Consider the following 17,211-nt stretch of genomic DNA (forward strand, 5'->3'; position numbering starts at 1 on the left):
GCCCCGGCTTCTGCTGCTGCTGCTACTACAAGGTCTCCTGCTCCATGCCACAGGTTGGTGCCCAGGACGGGGAGGTAGGCTAATTTCAAGGAGGGGCCTTGTCCATTTGATCTGAACTGATGTGGTAGTTAGTCGTGTGTACGGAGCCCACGCCTCACCTTGCTTCTCCTCTTTTCGCTCTCTCTCTAGCAACTCAAAAGAGAAAATGGACAAGAAGACAGAGAAGCACCAAAGAAACGGCAGGAAAAGAGAATGGAAGCAGAAGCCACGGAAAAAGGACACACACCTTGCACACACGGGCCTCCCCGTAATGGGGACTCGTGACTTCCACTTAAGCGTCCTCCCCGTTGAGGTGCCAGGTAAAAGGACCTCCCTGTAAACAGGGATCAAGGTCCATCCCTTCCAAGGAAAAAGGCTTGAGGGGTCCATAAGGTAGCTAAGGCTGAAGGACCCCCTTTAAAAAGGGTAGCGGTCTCTCTGTGGGTTTCCGCTCTTTAGGAGCTAGCCGTTAAAAATGCCCTGTGCCTTTGACCTCTCCCTGTAAGAAGGGTTCAGGTCTCCCCTTTCTAGCCTGTCCTGGGCCGCTGGCACTTGCTGGGCAAAGAGAGACCACCCTCTCCTGAGGGAATGGAGGTCTCTCCTTTTCTCCACTCTAGGCTCTGGCCCATGCTTAAGGACCACCCTGTAATCAGGGTTTGGCTCTGCTTTGCCATGCTGCTTTGGCCACAGGTCACTTGGACATGCCAGGCAAAAGGACCGCCCTGTAAGCAGGGTGTAAGGTCTTCTCCCTCTCCCTCTTAAACCAGTGGGGCCTTTCCGTGCCTGTGCCTGAGGGACCTCCCTTTAGGAAGGGTAGCGCGCTCTCTGGGGGTTTCAGCTCTTTAGGAGCTAGCCTTTAAAATGCCCTGTGCCGTTGACCTCTCCCTGTAAGCAGGCGTCAGGTCTCCCCTTTCTAGCCTGTCCTGGGCCGCTGGCACTTGCTGGGCAAAGAGAGACCACCCTCTCCTGAGGGAATGGAGGTCTCTCCTTTTCAGCGCTTTAGCCTCTGGCCTAATGTAATGCCCCTGGCTTAAGGACCACCCTTGTAAGGAGGGTTTGGGTCTGCTTTATCATGCTGCTTTAGCCACAGGTTGCTTTGACATGCCAGGCAGAAGGACCCGCCCTGTAAGCAGGTGGTAAGGTCTTCTCCCTCTCCCTCTTAAACCAGTGGGGCTTTTAGGTGCCTGTGGCTGAGGGAGCACCCTTTTAGAAGGGTTGCGCCTCTCTCTTTTTCTCTTAGTCCTAGTAAACTGCCCGAGAAGTGATTTCTCCTTGGCTTTTTTGAAATTTGCAGTCCAATCGTATTTGTGACCTCTTGAATTCAAGCCGGGCTCCGACGTAACATGGTGTGGCGAAGGGGCGGCTGTAAGGGGATGGTGGAGGCCGTGAGAAATTCGACCCTTTTTCCAAAAAAGCCAAGAAATCCCCCAAACCATCCAAATGTTCCCAGGTCTGGAAATGAACAGGTGAGGTGGGGGAGCGGGGGCTCCTTTCAGCTCCTTATTTCCATGTAATCCTTCCTCATTTCCTCTTGCCCTGCCCAATTACCACTGCCCCACCAACCTCAGCTTTGACCCTTTCTTTCCTGCGCAGAATAAAACATACTGCTGGTTGTTGTAGTGTTTACTCTCTTGATTGGGAGAGTTTCGTACGTGGTTCCAGGCCTTTGCTCTCTTGGCTGGTAGAGTGAGGTTATATTTTTAGACTGCGTTTGAAGCGATGGAAAGAGCTGTCCTTCATGACAGCTGTTGGTGATCTGGTGGCGTAGGTACACGTGTTGTGGTGCTGGATCTTGCACGTGGGTGCAACTAACCCTATTAACAGGACTGAGTAAGAAGTAAGGGATGTCTGTTTTCGAAGAGAGCAGGGGGTCCAAAGTTGTAATGTTCTTGGTGGGGTAGACAGGTAAGTCGGGAAGGGTGTTGGTGAGGGATGGAGGATTCCTTGGTAATGGGAGACTCCCTGACCTGTTCATTTCCAGACATTTTCACGTTTGTGACTTCCTTCCCCTTGTTTCAAGGAAGTAGGGTTTTTGTGAAGGAAGGGTGACCGCCCTGTAATCGGGGTTCGGGTCGCCTTCCTTTTCCCCCTCTTGGCATTGGCCCTCTTAATGACAAAGTCCAAAGTGAGCTCCCTCTAACTAGGGTGTGCAACTTTCCCAAGCTTACTCCCCCATTTGAAAGCTACTTATAGAAACCAGCCTCTTGGCAATGTTAGGCGTTACTCCTTCTAGCTGTCCTCTCCCCATGCCCTACGCACACGCACAGCCAAGTCGAAAGCGAGCGAACTCTGCATCTAGCTGGCCCTGGCTTCTGCTGCTGCTGCTACTACAAGGTCTCCTGCTCCATGCCACAGGTTGGTGCCCAGGACGGGGAGGTAGGCTAATTTCAAGGAGGGGCCTTGTCCATTTGATCTGAACTGATGTGGTAGTTAGTCGTGTGTACGGAGCCCACGCCTCACCTTGCTTCTCCTCTTTTCGCTCTCTCTCTAGCAACTCAAAAGAGAAAATGGACCAGAAGACAGAGAAGCACCAAAGAAACGGCAGGAAAAGAGAATGGAAGCAGAAGCCACGGAAAAAGGACACACACCTTGCACACACGGGCCTCCCCGTAATGGGGACTCGTGACTTCCACTTAAGCGTCCTCCCCGTTGAGGTGCCAGGTAAAAGGACCTCCCTGTAAACAGGGATCAAGGTCCATCCCTTCCAAGGAAAAAGGCTTGAGGGGTCCATAAGGTAGCTAAGGCTGAAGGACCCCCTTTAAAAAGGGTAGCGGTCTCTCTGTGGGTTTCCGCTCTTTCGGAGCTAGCCGTAAAAATGCCCTGTGCCTTTGACCTCTCCCTGTAAGAAGGGTTCAGGTCTCCCCTTTCTAGCCTGTCCTGGGCCGCTGGCACTTGCTGGGCAAAGAGAGACCACCCTCTCCTGAGGGAATGGAGGTCTCTCCTTTTCTCCACTCTAGGCTCTGGCCCATGCTTAAGGACCACCCTGTAATCAGGGTTTGGCTCTGCTTTGCCATGCTGCTTTGGCCACAGGTCACTTGGACATGCCAGGCAAAAGGACCGCCCTGTAAGCAGGGTGTAAGGTCTTCTCCCTCTCCCTCTTAAACCAGTGGGGCCTTTCCGTGCCTGTGCCTGAGGGACCTCCCTTTAGGAAGGGTAGCGCGCTCTCTGGGGGTTTCAGCTCTTTAGGAGCTAGCCTTTAAAATGCCCTGTGCCGTTGACCTCTCCCTGTAAGCAGGCGTCAGGTCTCCCCTTTCTAGCCTCTTTTGGGCCGCTGGCACTTGCTGGGCAAAGAGACCACCCTCTACTGAGCGGAATGGAGGTCTCTCCTTTTCAGCGCTTTAGCCTCTGGCCTAATGTAATGCCCCTGGCTTAAGGACCACCCTGTAAGGAGGGTTTGGGTCTGCTTTATCATGCTGCTTTAGCCACAGGTTGCTTTGACATGCCAGGCAGAAGGACCCGCCCTGTAAGCAGGTGGTAAGGTCTTCTCCCTCTCCCTCTTAAACCAGTGGGGCTTTTAGGTGCCTGTGGCTGAGGGAGCACCCTTTTAGAAGGGTTGCGCCTCTCTCTTTTTCTCTTAGTCCTAGTAAACTGCCCGAGAAGTGATTTCTCCTTGGCTTTTTTGAAATTTGCAGTCCAATCGTATTTGTGACCTCTTGAATTCAAGCCGGGCTCCGACGTAACATGGTGTGGCGAAGGGGCGGCTGTAAGGGGATGGTGGAGGCCGTGAGAAATTCGACCCTTTTTCCAAAAAAGCCAAGAAATCCCCCAAACCATCCAAATGTTCCCAGGTCTGGAAATGAACAGGTGAGGTGGGGGAGCGGGGGCTCCTTTCAGCTCCTTATTTCCATGTAATCCTTCCTCATTTCCTCTTGCCCTGCCCAATTACCACTGCCCCACCAACCTCAGCTTTGACCCTTTCTTTCCTGCGCAGAATAAAACATACTGCTGGTTGTTGTAGTGTTTACTCTCTTGATTGGGAGAGTTTCGTACGTGGTTCCAGGCCTTTGCTCTCTTGGCTGGTAGAGTGAGGTTATATTTTTAGACTGCGTTTGAAGCGATGGAAAGAGCTGTCCTTCATGACAGCTGTTGGTGATCTGGTGGCGTAGGTACACGTGTTGTGGTGCTGGATCTTGCACGTGGGTGCAACTAACCCTATTAACAGGACTGAGTAAGAAGTAAGGGATGTCTGTTTTCGAAGAGAGCAGGGGGTCCAAAGTTGTAATGTTCTTGGTGGGGTAGACAGGTAAGTCGGGAAGGGTGTTGGTGAGGGATGGAGGATTCCTTGGTAATGGGAGACTCCCTGACCTGTTCATTTCCAGACATTTTCACGTTTGTGACTTCCTTCCCCTTGTTTCAAGGAAGTAGGGTTTTTGTGAAGGAAGGGTGACCGCCCTGTAATCGGGGTTCGGGTCGCCTTCCTTTTCCCCCTCTTGGCATTGGCCCTCTTAATGACAAAGTCCAAAGTGAGCTCCCTCTAACTAGGGTGTGCAACTTTCCCAAGCTTACTCCCCCATTTGAAAGCTACTTATAGAAACCAGCCTCTTGGCAATGTTAGGCGTTACTCCTTCTAGCTGTCCTCTCCCCATGCCCTACGCACACGCACAGCCAAGTCGAAAGCGAGCGAACTCTGCATCTAGCTGGCCCCGGCTTCTGCTGCTGCTGCTACTACAAGGTCTCCTGCTCCATGCCACAGGTTGGTGCCCAGGACGGGGAGGTCGGCTAATTTCAAGGAGGGGCCTTGTCCATTTGATCTGAACTGATGTGGTAGTTAGTCGTGTGTACGGAGCCCACGCCTCACCTTGCTTCTCCTCTTTTCGCTCTCTCTCTAGCAACTCAAAAGAGAAAATGGACAAGAAGACAGAGAAGCACCAAAGAAACGGCAGGAAAAGAGAATGGAAGCAGAAGCCACGGAAAAAGGACACACACCTTGCACACACGGGCCTCCCCGTAATGGGGACTCGTGACTTCCACTTAAGCGTCCTCCCCGTTGAGGTGCCAGGTAAAAGGACCTCCCTGTAAACAGGGATCAAGGTCCATCCCTTCCAAGGAAAAAGGCTTGAGGGGTCCATAAGGTAGCTAAGGCTGAAGGACCCCCTTTAAAAAGGGTAGCGGTCTCTCTGTGGGTTTCCGCTCTTTAGGAGCTAGCCGTTAAAATGCCCTGTGCCTTTGACCTCTCCCTGTAAGAAGGGTTCAGGTCTCCCCTTTCTAGCCTGTCCTGGGCCGCTGGCACTTGCTGGGCAAAGAGAGACCACCCTCTCCTGAGGGAATGGAGGTCTCTCCTTTTCTCCACTCTAGGCTCTGGCCCATGCTTAAGGACCACCCTGTAATCAGGGTTTGGCTCTGCTTTGCCATGCTGCTTTAGCCACAGGTCACTTGGACATGCCAGGCAAAACGGACCGCCCTGTAAGCAGGGTGTAAGGTCTTCTCCCTCTCCCTCTTAAACCAGTGGGGCCTTTCCGTGCCTGTGCCTGAGGGACCTCCCTTTAGGAAGGGTAGCGCGTCTCTCTGTGGGTTTCCGCTCTTTAGGAGCTAGCCTTTAAAATGCCCTGTGCCGTTGACCTCTCCCTGTAAGCAGGCGTCAGGTCTCCCCTTTCTAGCCTCTTTTGGGCCGCTGGCACTTGCTGGGCAAAGAGACCACCCTCTACTGAGCGGAATGGAGGTCTCTCCTTTTCAGCGCTTTAGCCTCTGGCCTAATGTAATGCCCCTGGCTTAAGGACCACCCTGTAAGGAGGGTTTGGGTCTGCTTTATCATGCTGCTTTAGCCACAGGTTGCTTTGACATGCCAGGCAGAAGGACCCGCCCTGTAAGCAGGTGGTAAGGTCTTCTCCCTCTCCCTCTTAAACCAGTGGGGCTTTTAGGTGCCTGTGGCTGAGGGAGCACCCTTTTAGAAGGGTTGCGCCTCTCTCTTTTTCTCTTAGTCCTAGTAAACTGCCCGAGAAGTGATTTCTCCTTGGCTTTTTTGAAATTTGCAGTCCAATCGTATTTGTGACCTCTTGAATTCAAGCCGGGCTCCGACGTAACATGGTGTGGCGAAGGGGCGGCTGTAAGGGGATGGTGGAGGCCGTGAGAAATTCGACCCTTTTTCCAAAAAAGCCAAGAAATCCCCCAAACCATCCAAATGTTCCCAGGTCTGGAAATGAACAGGTGAGGTGGGGGAGCGGGGGCTCCTTTCAGCTCCTTATTTCCATGTAATCCTTCCTCATTTCCTCTTGCCCTGCCCAATTACCACTGCCCCACCAACCTCAGCTTTGACCCTTTCTTTCCTGCGCAGAATAAAACATACTGCTGGTTGTTGTAGTGTTTACTCTCTTGATTGGGAGAGTTTCGTACGTGGTTCCAGGCCTTTGCTCTCTTGGCTGGTAGAGTGAGGTTATATTTTTAGACTGCGTTTGAAGCGATGGAAAGAGCTGTCCTTCATGACAGCTGTTGGTGATCTGGTGGCGTAGGTACACGTGTTGTGGTGCTGGATCTTGCACGTGGGTGCAACTAACCCTATTAACAGGACTGAGTAAGAAGTAAGGGATGTCTGTTTTCGAAGAGAGCAGGGGGTCCAAAGTTGTAATGTTCTTGGTGGGGTAGACAGGTAAGTCGGGAAGGGTGTTGGTGAGGGATGGAGGATTCCTTGGTAATGGGAGACTCCCTGACCTGTTCATTTCCAGACATTTTCACGTTTGTGACTTCCTTCCCCTTGTTTCAAGGAAGTAGGGTTTTTGTGAAGGAAGGGTGACCGCCCTGTAATCGGGGTTCGGGTCGCCTTCCTTTTCCCCCTCTTGGCATTGGCCCTCTTAATGACAAAGTCCAAAGTGAGCTCCCTCTAACTAGGGTGTGCAACTTTCCCAAGCTTACTCCCCCATTTGAAAGCTACTTATAGAAACCAGCCTCTTGGCAATGTTAGGCGTTACTCCTTCTAGCTGTCCTCTCCCCATGCCCTACGCACACGCACAGCCAAGTCGAAAGCGAGCGAACTCTGCATCTAGCTGGCCCCGGCTTCTGCTGCTGCTGCTACTACAAGGTCTCCTGCTCCATGCCACAGGTTGGTGCCCAGGACGGGGAGGTCGGCTAATTTCAAGGAGGGGCCTTGTCCATTTGATCTGAACTGATGTGGTAGTTAGTCGTGTGTACGGAGCCCACGCCTCACCTTGCTTCTCCTCTTTTCGCTCTCTCTCTAGCAACTCAAAAGAGAAAATGGACAAGAAGACAGAGAAGCACCAAAGAAACGGCAGGAAAAGAGAATGGAAGCAGAAGCCACGGAAAAAGGACACACACCTTGCACACACGGGCCTCCCCGTAATGGGGACTCGTGACTTCCACTTAAGCGTCCTCCCCGTTGAGGTGCCAGGTAAAAGGACCTCCCTGTAAACAGGGATCAAGGTCCATCCCTTCCAAGGAAAAAGGCTTGAGGGGTCCATAAGGTAGCTAAGGCTGAAGGACCCCCTTTAAAAAGGGTAGCGGTCTCTCTGTGGGTTTCCGCTCTTTCGGAGCTAGCCGTAAAAATGCCCTGTGCCTTTGACCTCTCCCTGTAAGAAGGGTTCAGGTCTCCCCTTTCTAGCCTGTCCTGGGCCGCTGGCACTTGCTGGGCAAAGAGAGACCACCCTCTCCTGAGGGAATGGAGGTCTCTCCTTTTCTCCACTCTAGGCTCTGGCCCATGCTTAAGGACCACCCTGTAATCAGGGTTTGGCTCTGCTTTGCCATGCTGCTTTAGCCACAGGTCACTTGGACATGCCAGGCAAAAGGACCGCCCTGTAAGCAGGGTGTAAGGTCTTCTCCCTCTCCCTCTTAAACCAGTGGGGCCTTTCCGTGCCTGTGCCTGAGGGACCTCCCTTTAGGAAGGGTAGCGCGCTCTCTGGGGGTTTCAGCTCTTTAGGAGCTAGCCTTTAAAATGCCCTGTGCCGTTGACCTCTCCCTGTAAGCAGGCTTCAGGTCTCCCCTTTCTAGCCTCTTTTGGGCCGCTGGCACTTGCTGGGCAAAGAGACCACCCTCTACTGAGCGGAATGGAGGTCTCTCCTTTTCAGCGCTTTAGCCTCTGGCCTAATGTAATGCCCCTGGCTTAAGGACCACCCTGTAAGGAGGGTTTGGGTCTGCTTTATCATGCTGCTTTAGCCACAGGTTGCTTTGACATGCCAGGCAGAAGGACCCGCCCTGTAAGCAGGTGGTAAGGTCTTCTCCCTCTCCCTCTTAAACCAGTGGGGCTTTTAGGTGCCTGTGGCTGAGGGAGCACCCTTTTAGAAGGGTTGCGCCTCTCTCTTTTTCTCTTAGTCCTAGTAAACTGCCCGAGAAGTGATTTCTCCTTGGCTTTTTTGAAATTTGCAGTCCAATCGTATTTGTGACCTCTTGAATTCAAGCCGGGCTCCGACGTAACATGGTGTGGCGAAGGGGCGGCTGTAAGGGGATGGTGGAGGCCGTGAGAAATTCGACCCTTTTTCCAAAAAAGCCAAGAAATCCCCCAAACCATCCAAATGTTCCCAGGTCTGGAAATGAACAGGTGAGGTGGGGGAGCGGGGGCTCCTTTCAGCTCCTTATTTCCATGTAATCCTTCCTCATTTCCTCTTGCCCTGCCCAATTACCACTGCCCCACCAACCTCAGCTTTGACCCTTTCTTTCCTGCGCAGAATAAAACATACTGCTGGTTGTTGTAGTGTTTACTCTCTTGATTGGGAGAGTTTCGTACGTGGTTCCAGGCCTTTGCTCTCTTGGCTGGTAGAGTGAGGTTATATTTTTAGACTGCGTTTGAAGCGATGGAAAGAGCTGTCCTTCATGACAGCTGTTGGTGATCTGGTGGCGTAGGTACACGTGTTGTGGTGCTGGATCTTGCACGTGGGTGCAACTAACCCTATTAACAGGACTGAGTAAGAAGTAAGGGATGTCTGTTTTCGAAGAGAGCAGGGGGTCCAAAGTTGTAATGTTCTTGGTGGGGTAGACAGGTAAGTCGGGAAGGGTGTTGGTGAGGGATGGAGGATTCCTTGGTAATGGGAGACTCCCTGACCTGTTCATTTCCAGACATTTTCACGTTTGTGACTTCCTTCCCCTTGTTTCAAGGAAGTAGGGTTTTTGTGAAGGAAGGGTGACCGCCCTGTAATCGGGGTTCGGGTCGCCTTCCTTTTCCCCCTCTTGGCATTGGCCCTCTTAATGACAAAGTCCAAAGTGAGCTCCCTCTAACTAGGGTGTGCAACTTTCCCAAGCTTACTCCCCCATTTGAAAGCTACTTATAGAAACCAGCCTCTTGGCAATGTTAGGCGTTACTCCTTCTAGCTGTCCTCTCCCCATGCCCTACGCACACGCACAGCCAAGTCGAAAGCGAGCGAACTCTGCATCTAGCTGGCCCCGGCTTCTGCTGCTGCTGCTACTACAAGGTCTCCTGCTCCATGCCACAGGTTGGTGCCCAGGACGGGGAGGTAGGCTAATTTCAAGGAGGGGCCTTGTCCATTTGATCTGAACTGATGTGGTAGTTAGTCGTGTGTACGGAGCCCACGCCTCACCTTGCTTCTCCTCTTTTCGCTCTCTCTCTAGCAACTCAAAAGAGAAAATGGACAAGAAGACAGAGAAGCACCAAAGAAACGGCAGGAAAAGAGAATGGAAGCAGAAGCCACGGAAAAAGGACACACACCTTGCACACACGGGCCTCCCCGTAATGGGGACTCGTGACTTCCACTTAAGCGTCCTCCCCGTTGAGGTGCCAGGTAAAAGGACCTCCCTGTAAACAGGGATCAAGGTCCATCCCTTCCAAGGAAAAAGGCTTGAGGGGTCCATAAGGTAGCTAAGGCTGAAGGACCCCCTTTAAAAAGGGTAGCGGTCTCTCTGTGGGTTTCCGCTCTTTAGGAGCTAGCCGTTAAAATGCCCTGTGCCTTTGACCTCTCCCTGTAAGAAGGGTTCAGGTCTCCCCTTTCTAGCCTGTCCTGGGCCGCTGGCACTTGCTGGGCAAAGAGAGACCACCCTCTCCTGAGGGAATGGAGGTCTCTCCTTTTCTCCACTCTAGGCTCTGGCCCATGCTTAAGGACCACCCTGTAATCAGGGTTTGGCTCTGCTTTGCCATGCTGCTTTAGCCACAGGTCACTTGGACATGCCAGGCAAAAGGACCGCCCTGTAAGCAGGGTGTAAGGTCTTCTCCCTCTCCCTCTTAAACCAGTGGGGCCTTTCCGTGCCTGTGCCTGAGGGACCTCCCTTTAGGAAGGGTAGCGGTCTCTCTGTGGGTTTCCGCTCTTTAGGAGCTAGCCTTTAAAATGCCCTGTGCCGTTGACCTCTCCCTGTAAGCAGGCGTCAGGTCTCCCCTTTCTAGCCTCTTTTGGGCCGCTGGCACTTGCTGGGCAAAGAGACCACCCTCTACTGAGCGGAATGGAGGTCTCTCCTTTTCAGCGCTTTAGCCTCTGGCCTAATGTAATGCCCCTGGCTTAAGGACCACCCTGTAAGGAGGGTTTGGGTCTGCTTTATCATGCTGCTTTAGCCACAGGTTGCTTTGACATGCCAGGCAGAAGGACCCACCCTGTAAGCAGGTGGTAAGGTCTTCTCCCTCTCCCTCTTAAACCAGTGCGGCTTTTAGGTGCCTGTGGCTGAGGGAGCACCCTTTAAGAAGGGTTGCGCCTCTCTCTTTTTCTCTTAGTCCTAGTAAACTGCCCGAGAAGTGATTTCTCCTTGGCTTTTTTGAAATTTGCAGTCCAATCGTATTTGTGACCTCTTGAATTCAAGCCGGGCTCCGACGTAACATGGTGTGGCGAAGGGGCGGCTGTAAGGGGATGGTGGAGGCCGTGAGAAATTCGACCCTTTTTCCAAAAAAGCCAAGAAATCCCCCAAACCATCCAAATGTTCCCAGGTCTGGAAATGAACAGGTGAGGTGGGGGAGCGGGGGCTCCTTTCAGCTCCTTATTTCCATGTAATCCTTCCTCATTTCCTCTTGCCCTGCCCAATTACCACTGCCCCACCAACCTCAGCTTTGACCATTTCTTTCCTGCGCAGAATAAAACATACTGCTGGTTGTTGTAGTGTTTACTCTCTTGATTGGGAGAGTTTCGTACGTGGTTCCAGGCCTTTGCTCTCTTGGCTGGTAGAGTGAGGTTATATTTTTAGACTGCGTTTGAAGCGATGGAAAGAGCTGTCCTTCATGACAGCTGTTGGTGATCTGGTGGCGTAGGTACACGTGTTGTGGTGCTGGATCTTGCACGTGGGTGCAACTAACCCTATTAACAGGACTGAGTAAGAAGTAAGGGATGTCTGTTTTCGAAGAGAGCAGGGGGTCCAAAGTTGTAATGTTCTTGGTGGGGTAGACAGGTAAGTCGGGAAGGGTGTTGGTGAGGGATGGAGGATTCCTTGGTAATGGGAGACTCCCTGACCTGTTCATTTCCAGACATTTTCACGTTTGTGACTTCCTTCCCCTTGTTTCAAGGAAGTAGGGTTTTTGTGAAGGAAGGGTGACCGCCCTGTAATCGGGGTTCGGGTCGCCTTCCTTTTCCCCCTCTTGGCATTGGCCCTCTTAATGACAAAGTCCAAAGTGAGCTCCCTCTAACTAGGGTGTGCAACTTTCCCAAGCTTACTCCCCCATTTGAAAGCTACTTATAGAAACCAGCCTCTTGGCAATGTTAGGCGTTACTCCTTCTAGCTGTCCTCTCCCCATGCCCTACGCACACGCACAGCCAAGTCGAAAGCGAGCGAACTCTGCATCTAGCTGGCCCCGGCTTCTGCTGCTGCTGCTACTACAAGGTCTCCTGCTCCATGCCACAGGTTGGTGCCCAGGACGGGGAGGTAGGCTAATTTCAAGGAGGGGCCTTGTCCATTTGATCTGAACTGATGTGGTAGTTAGTCGTGTGTACGGAGCCCACGCCTCACCTTGCTTCTCCTCTTTTCGCTCTCTCTCTAGCAACTCAAAAGAGAAAATGGACAAGAAGACAGAGAAGCACCAAAGAAACGGCAGGAAAAGAGAATGGAAGCAGAAGCCACGGAAAAAGGACACACACCTTGCACACACGGGCCTCCCCGTAATGGGGACTCGTGACTTCCACTTAAGCGTCCTCCCCGTTGAGGTGCCAGGTAAAAGGACCTCCCTGTAAACAGGGATCAAGGTCCATCCCTTCCAAGGAAAAAGGCTTGAGGGGTCCATAAGGTAGCTAAGGCTGAAGGACCCCCTTTAAAAAGGGTAGCGGTCTCTCTGTGGGTTTCCGCTCTTTAGGAGCTAGCCGTTAAAATGCCCTGTGCCTTTGACCTCTCCCTGTAAGAAGGGTTCAGGTCTCCCCTTTCTAGCCTGTCCTGGGCCGCTGGCACTTGCTGGGCAAAGAGAGACCACCCTCTCCTGAGGGAATGGAGGTCTCTCCTTTTCTCCACTCTAGGCTCTGGCCCATGCTTAAGGACCACCCTGTAATCAGGGTTTGGCTCTGCTTTGCCATGCTGCTTTAGCCACAGGTCACTTGGACATGCCAGGCAAAAGGACCGCCCTGTAAGCAGGGTGTAAGGTCTTCTCCCTCTCCCTCTTAAACCAGTGGGGCCTTTCCGTGCCTGTGCCTGAGGGACCTCCCTTTAGGAAGGGTAGCGCGCTCTCTGGGGGTTTCAGCTCTTTAGGAGCTAGCCTTTAAATGCCCTGTGCCGTTGACCTCTCCCTGTAAGCAGGCGTCAGGTCTCCCCTTTCTAGCCTCTTTTGGGCCGCTGGCACTTGCTGGGCAAAGAGACCACCCTCTACTGAGCGGAATGGAGGTCTCTCCTTTTCAGCGCTTTAGCCTCTGGCCTAATGTAATGCCCCTGGCTTAAGGACCACCCTGTAAGGAGGGTTTGGGTCTGCTTTATCATGCTGCTTTAGCCACAGGTTGCTTTGACATGCCAGGCAGAAGGACCCGCCCTGTAAGCAGGTGGTAAGGTCTTCTCCCTCTCCCTCTTAAACCAGTGGGGCTTTTAGGTGCCTGTGGCTGAGGGAGCACCCTTTTAGAAGGGTTGCGCCTCTCTCTTTTTCTCTTAGTCCTAGTAAACTGCCCGAGAAGTGATTTCTCCTTGGCTTTTTTGAAATTTGCAGTCCAATCGTATTTGTGACCTCTTGAATTCAAGCCGGGCTCCGACGTAACATGGTGTGGCGAAGGGGCGGCTGTAAGGGGATGGTGGAGGCCGTGAGAAATTCGACCCTTTTTCCAAAAAAGCCAAGAAATCCCCCAAACCATCCAAATGTTCCCAGGTCTGGAAATGAACAGGTGAGGTGGGGGAGCGGGGGCTCCTTTCAGCTCCTTATTTCCATGTAATCCTTCCTCATTTCCTCTTGCCCTGCCCAATTACCACTGCCCCACCAACCTCAGCTTTGACCCTTTCTTTCCTGCGCAGAATAAAACATACTGCTGGTTGTTGTAGTGTTTACTCTCTTGATTGGGAGAGTTTCGTACGTGGTTCCAGGCCTTTGCTCTCTTGGCTGGTAGAGTGAGGTTATATTTTTAGACTGCGTTTGAAGCGATGGAAAGAGCTGTCCTTCATGACAGCTGTTGGTGATCTGGTGGCGTAGGTACACGTGTTGTGGTGCTGGATCTTGCACGTGGGTGCAACTAACCCTATTAACAGGACTGAGTAAGAAGTAAGGGATGTCTGTTTTCGAAGAGAGCAGGGGGTCCAAAGTTGTAATGTTCTTGGTGGGGTAGACAGGTAAGTCGGGAAGGGTGTTGGTGAGGGATGGAGGATTCCTTGGTAATGGGAGACTCCCTGACCTGTTCATTTCCAGACATTTTCACGTTTGTGACTTCCTTCCCCTTGTTTCAAGGAAGTAGGGTTTTTGTGAAGGAAGGGTGACCGCCCTGTAATCGGGGTTCGGGTCGCCTTCCTTTTCCCCCTCTTGGCATTGGCCCTCTTAATGACAAAGTCCAAAGTGAGCTCCCTCTAACTAGGGTGTGCAACTTTCCCAAGCTTACTCCCCCATTTGAAAGCTACTTATAGAAACCAGCCTCTTGGCAATGTTAGGCGTTACTCCTTCTAGCTGTCCTCTCCCCATGCCCTACGCACACGCACAGCCAAGTCGAAAGCGAGCGAACTCTGCATCTAGCTGGCCCCGGCTTCTGCTGCTGCTGCTACTACAAGGTCTCCTGCTCCATGCCACAGGTTGGTGCCCAGGACGGGGAGGTCGGCTAATTTCAAGGAGGGGCCTTGTCCATTTGATCTGAACTGATGTGGTAGTTAGTCGTGTGTACGGAGCCCACGCCTCACCTTGCTTCTCCTCTTTTCGCTCTCTCTCTAGCAACTCAAAAGAGAAAATGGACAAGAAGACAGAGAAGCACCAAAGAAACGGCAGGAAAAGAGAATGGAAGCAGAAGCCACGGAAAAAGGACACACACCTTGCACACACGGGCCTCCCCGTAATGGGGACTCGTGACTTCCACTTAAGCGTCCTCCCCGTTGAGGTGCCAGGTAAAAGGACCTCCCTGTAAACAGGGATCAAGGTCCATCCCTTCCAAGGAAAAAGTCTTGAGGGGTCCATAAGGTAGCTAAGGCTGAAGGACCCCCTTTAAAAAGGGTAGCGGTCTCTCTGTGGGTTTCCGCTCTTTCGGAGCTAGCCGTAAAAATGCCCTGTGCCTTTGACCTCTCCCTGTAAGAAGGGTTCAGGTCTCCCCTTTCTAGCCTGTCCTGGGCCGCTGGCACTTGCTGGGCAAAGAGAGACCACCCTCTCCTGAGGGAATGGAGGTCTCTCCTTTTCTCCACTCTAGGCTCTGGCCCATGCTTAAGGACCACCCTGTAATCAGGGTTTGGCTCTGCTTTGCCATGCTGCTTTGGCCACAGGTCACTTGGACATGCCAGGCAAAAGGACCGCCCTGTAAGCAGGGTGTAAGGTCTTCTCCCTCTCCCTCTTAAACCAGTGGGGCCTTTCCGTGCCTGTGCCTGAGGGACCTCCCTTTAGGAAGGGTAGCGCGCTCTCTGGGGGTTTCAGCTCTTTAGGAGCTAGCCTTTAAAATGCCCTGTGCCGTTGACCTCTCCCTGTAAGCAGGCTTCAGGTCTCCCCTTTCTAGCCTCTTTTGGGCCGCTGGCACTTGCTGGGCAAAGAGACCACCCTCTACTGAGCGGAATGGAGGTCTCTCCTTTTCAGCGCTTTAGCCTCTGGCCTAATGTAATGCCCCTGGCTTAAGGACCACCCTGTAAGGAGGGTTTGGGTCTGCTTTATCATGCTGCTTTAGCCACAGGTTGCTTTGACATGCCAGGCAGAAGGACCCGCCCTGTAAGCAGGTGGTAAGGTCTTCTCCCTCTCCCTCTTAAACCAGTGGGGCTTTTAGGTGCCTGTGGCTGAGGGAGCACCCTTTTAGAAGGGTTGCGCCTCTCTCTTTTTCTCTTAGTCCTAGTAAACTGCCCGAGAAGTGATTTCTCCTTGGCTTTTTTGAAATTTGCAGTCCAATCGTATTTGTGACCTCTTGAATTCAAGCCGGGCTCCGACGTAACATGGTGTGGCGAAGGGGCGGCTGTAAGGGGATGGTGGAGGCCGTGAGAAATTCGACCCTTTTTCCAAAAAAGCCAAGAAATCCCCCAAACCATCCAAATGTTCCCAGGTCTGGAAATGAACAGGTGAGGTGGGGGAGCGGGGGCTCCTTTCAGCTCCTTATTTCCATGTAATCCTTCCTCATTTCCTCTTGCCCTGCCCAATTACCACTGCCCCACCAACCTCAGCTTTGACCCTTTCTTTCCTGCGCAGAATAAAACATACTGCTGGTTGTTGTAGTGTTTACTCTCTTGATTGGGAGAGTTTCGTACGTGGTTCCAGGCCTTTGCTCTCTTGGCTGGTAGAGTGAGGTTATATTTTTAGACTGCGTTTGAAGCGATGGAAAGAGCTGTCCTTCATGACAGCTGTTGGTGATCTGGTGGCGTAGGTACACGTGTTGTGGTGCTGGATCTTGCACGTGGGTGCAACTAACCCTATTAACAGGACTGAGTAAGAAGTAAGGGATGTCTGTTTTCGAAGAGAGCAGGGGGTCCAAAGTTGTAATGTTCTTGGTGGGGTAGACAGGTAAGTCGGGAAGGGTGTTGGTGAGGGATGGAGGATTCCTTGGTAATGGGAGACTCCCTGACCTGTTCATTTCCAGACATTTTCACGTTTGTGACTTCCTTCCCCTTGTTTCAAGGAAGTAGGGTTTTTGTGAAGGAAGGGTGACCGCCCTGTAATCGGGGTTCGGGTCGCCTTCCTTTTCCCCCTCTTGGCATTGGCCCTCTTAATGACAAAGTCCAAAGTGAGCTCCCTCTAACTAGGGTGTGCAACTTTCCCAAGCTTACTCCCCCATTTGAAAGCTACTTATAGAAACCAGCCCCTTGGCAATGTTAGGCGTTACTCCTTCTAGCTGTCCTCTCCCCATGCCCTACGCACACGCACAGCCAAGTCGAAAGCGAGCGAACTCTGCATCTAGCTGGCCCCGGCTTCTGCTGCTGCTGCTACTACAAGGTCTCCTGCTCCATGCCACAGGTTGGTGCCCAGGACGGGGAGGTCGGCTAATTTCAAGGAGGGGCCTTGTCCATTTGATCTGAACTGATGTGGTAGTTAGTCGTGTGTACGGAGCCCACGCCTCACCTTGCTTCTCCTCTTTTCGCTCTCTCTCTAGCAACTCAAAAGAGAAAATGGACAAGAAGACAGAGAAGCACCAAAGAAACGGCAGGAAAAGAGAATGGAAGCAGAAGCCACGGAAAAAGGACACACACCTTGCACACACGGGCCTCCCCGTAATGGGGACTCGTGACTTCCACTTAAGCGTCCTCCCCGTTGAGGTGCCAGGTAAAAGGACCTCCCTGTAAACAGGGATCAAGGTCCATCCCTTCCAAGGAAAAAGGCTTGAGGGGTCCATAAGGTAGCTAAGGCTGAAGGACCCCCTTTAAAAAGGGTAGCGGTCTCTCTGTGGGTTTCCGCTCTTTAGGAGCTAGCCGTTAAAATGCCCTGTGCCTTTGACCTCTCCCTGTAAGAAGGGTTCAGGTCTCCCCTTTCTAGCCTGTCCTGGGCCGCTGGCACTTGCTGGGCAAAGAGAGACCACCCTCTCCTGAGGGAATGGAGGTCTCTCCTTTTCTCCACTCTAGGCTCTGGCCCATGCTTAAGGACCACCCTGTAATCAGGGTTTGGCTCTGCTTTGCCATGCTGCTTTGGCCACAGGTCACTTGGACATGCCAGGCAAAAGGACCGCCCTGTAAGCAGGGTGTAAGGTCTTCTCCCTCTCCCTCTTAAACCAGTGGGGCCTTTCCGTGCCTGTGCCTGAGGGACCTCCC

The 17,211-nt window shown here is 52.4% G+C and overlaps 1 long non-coding RNA gene across 1 annotated transcript; it reads left to right on the plus strand.

Annotated features, from left to right (window-relative positions):
* The first annotated feature begins 880 nt into the window (after positions 1-880).
* On the plus strand, positions 881-10,713 carry LOC127051593 (uncharacterized). The gene is made up of 3 exons (XR_007774543.1): positions 881-941; positions 7,960-8,235; positions 10,574-10,713. It is a non-coding gene; the product is annotated as an uncharacterized LOC127051593 (long non-coding RNA).
* Positions 10,714-17,211: the final 6,498 nt, after the last annotated feature.

The sequence above is a fragment of the Gopherus flavomarginatus genome, chromosome 5 (genome assembly GCF_025201925.1).
Source record: "Gopherus flavomarginatus isolate rGopFla2 chromosome 5, rGopFla2.mat.asm, whole genome shotgun sequence".
Taxonomy (NCBI): Eukaryota; Metazoa; Chordata; order Testudines; family Testudinidae; genus Gopherus; species Gopherus flavomarginatus.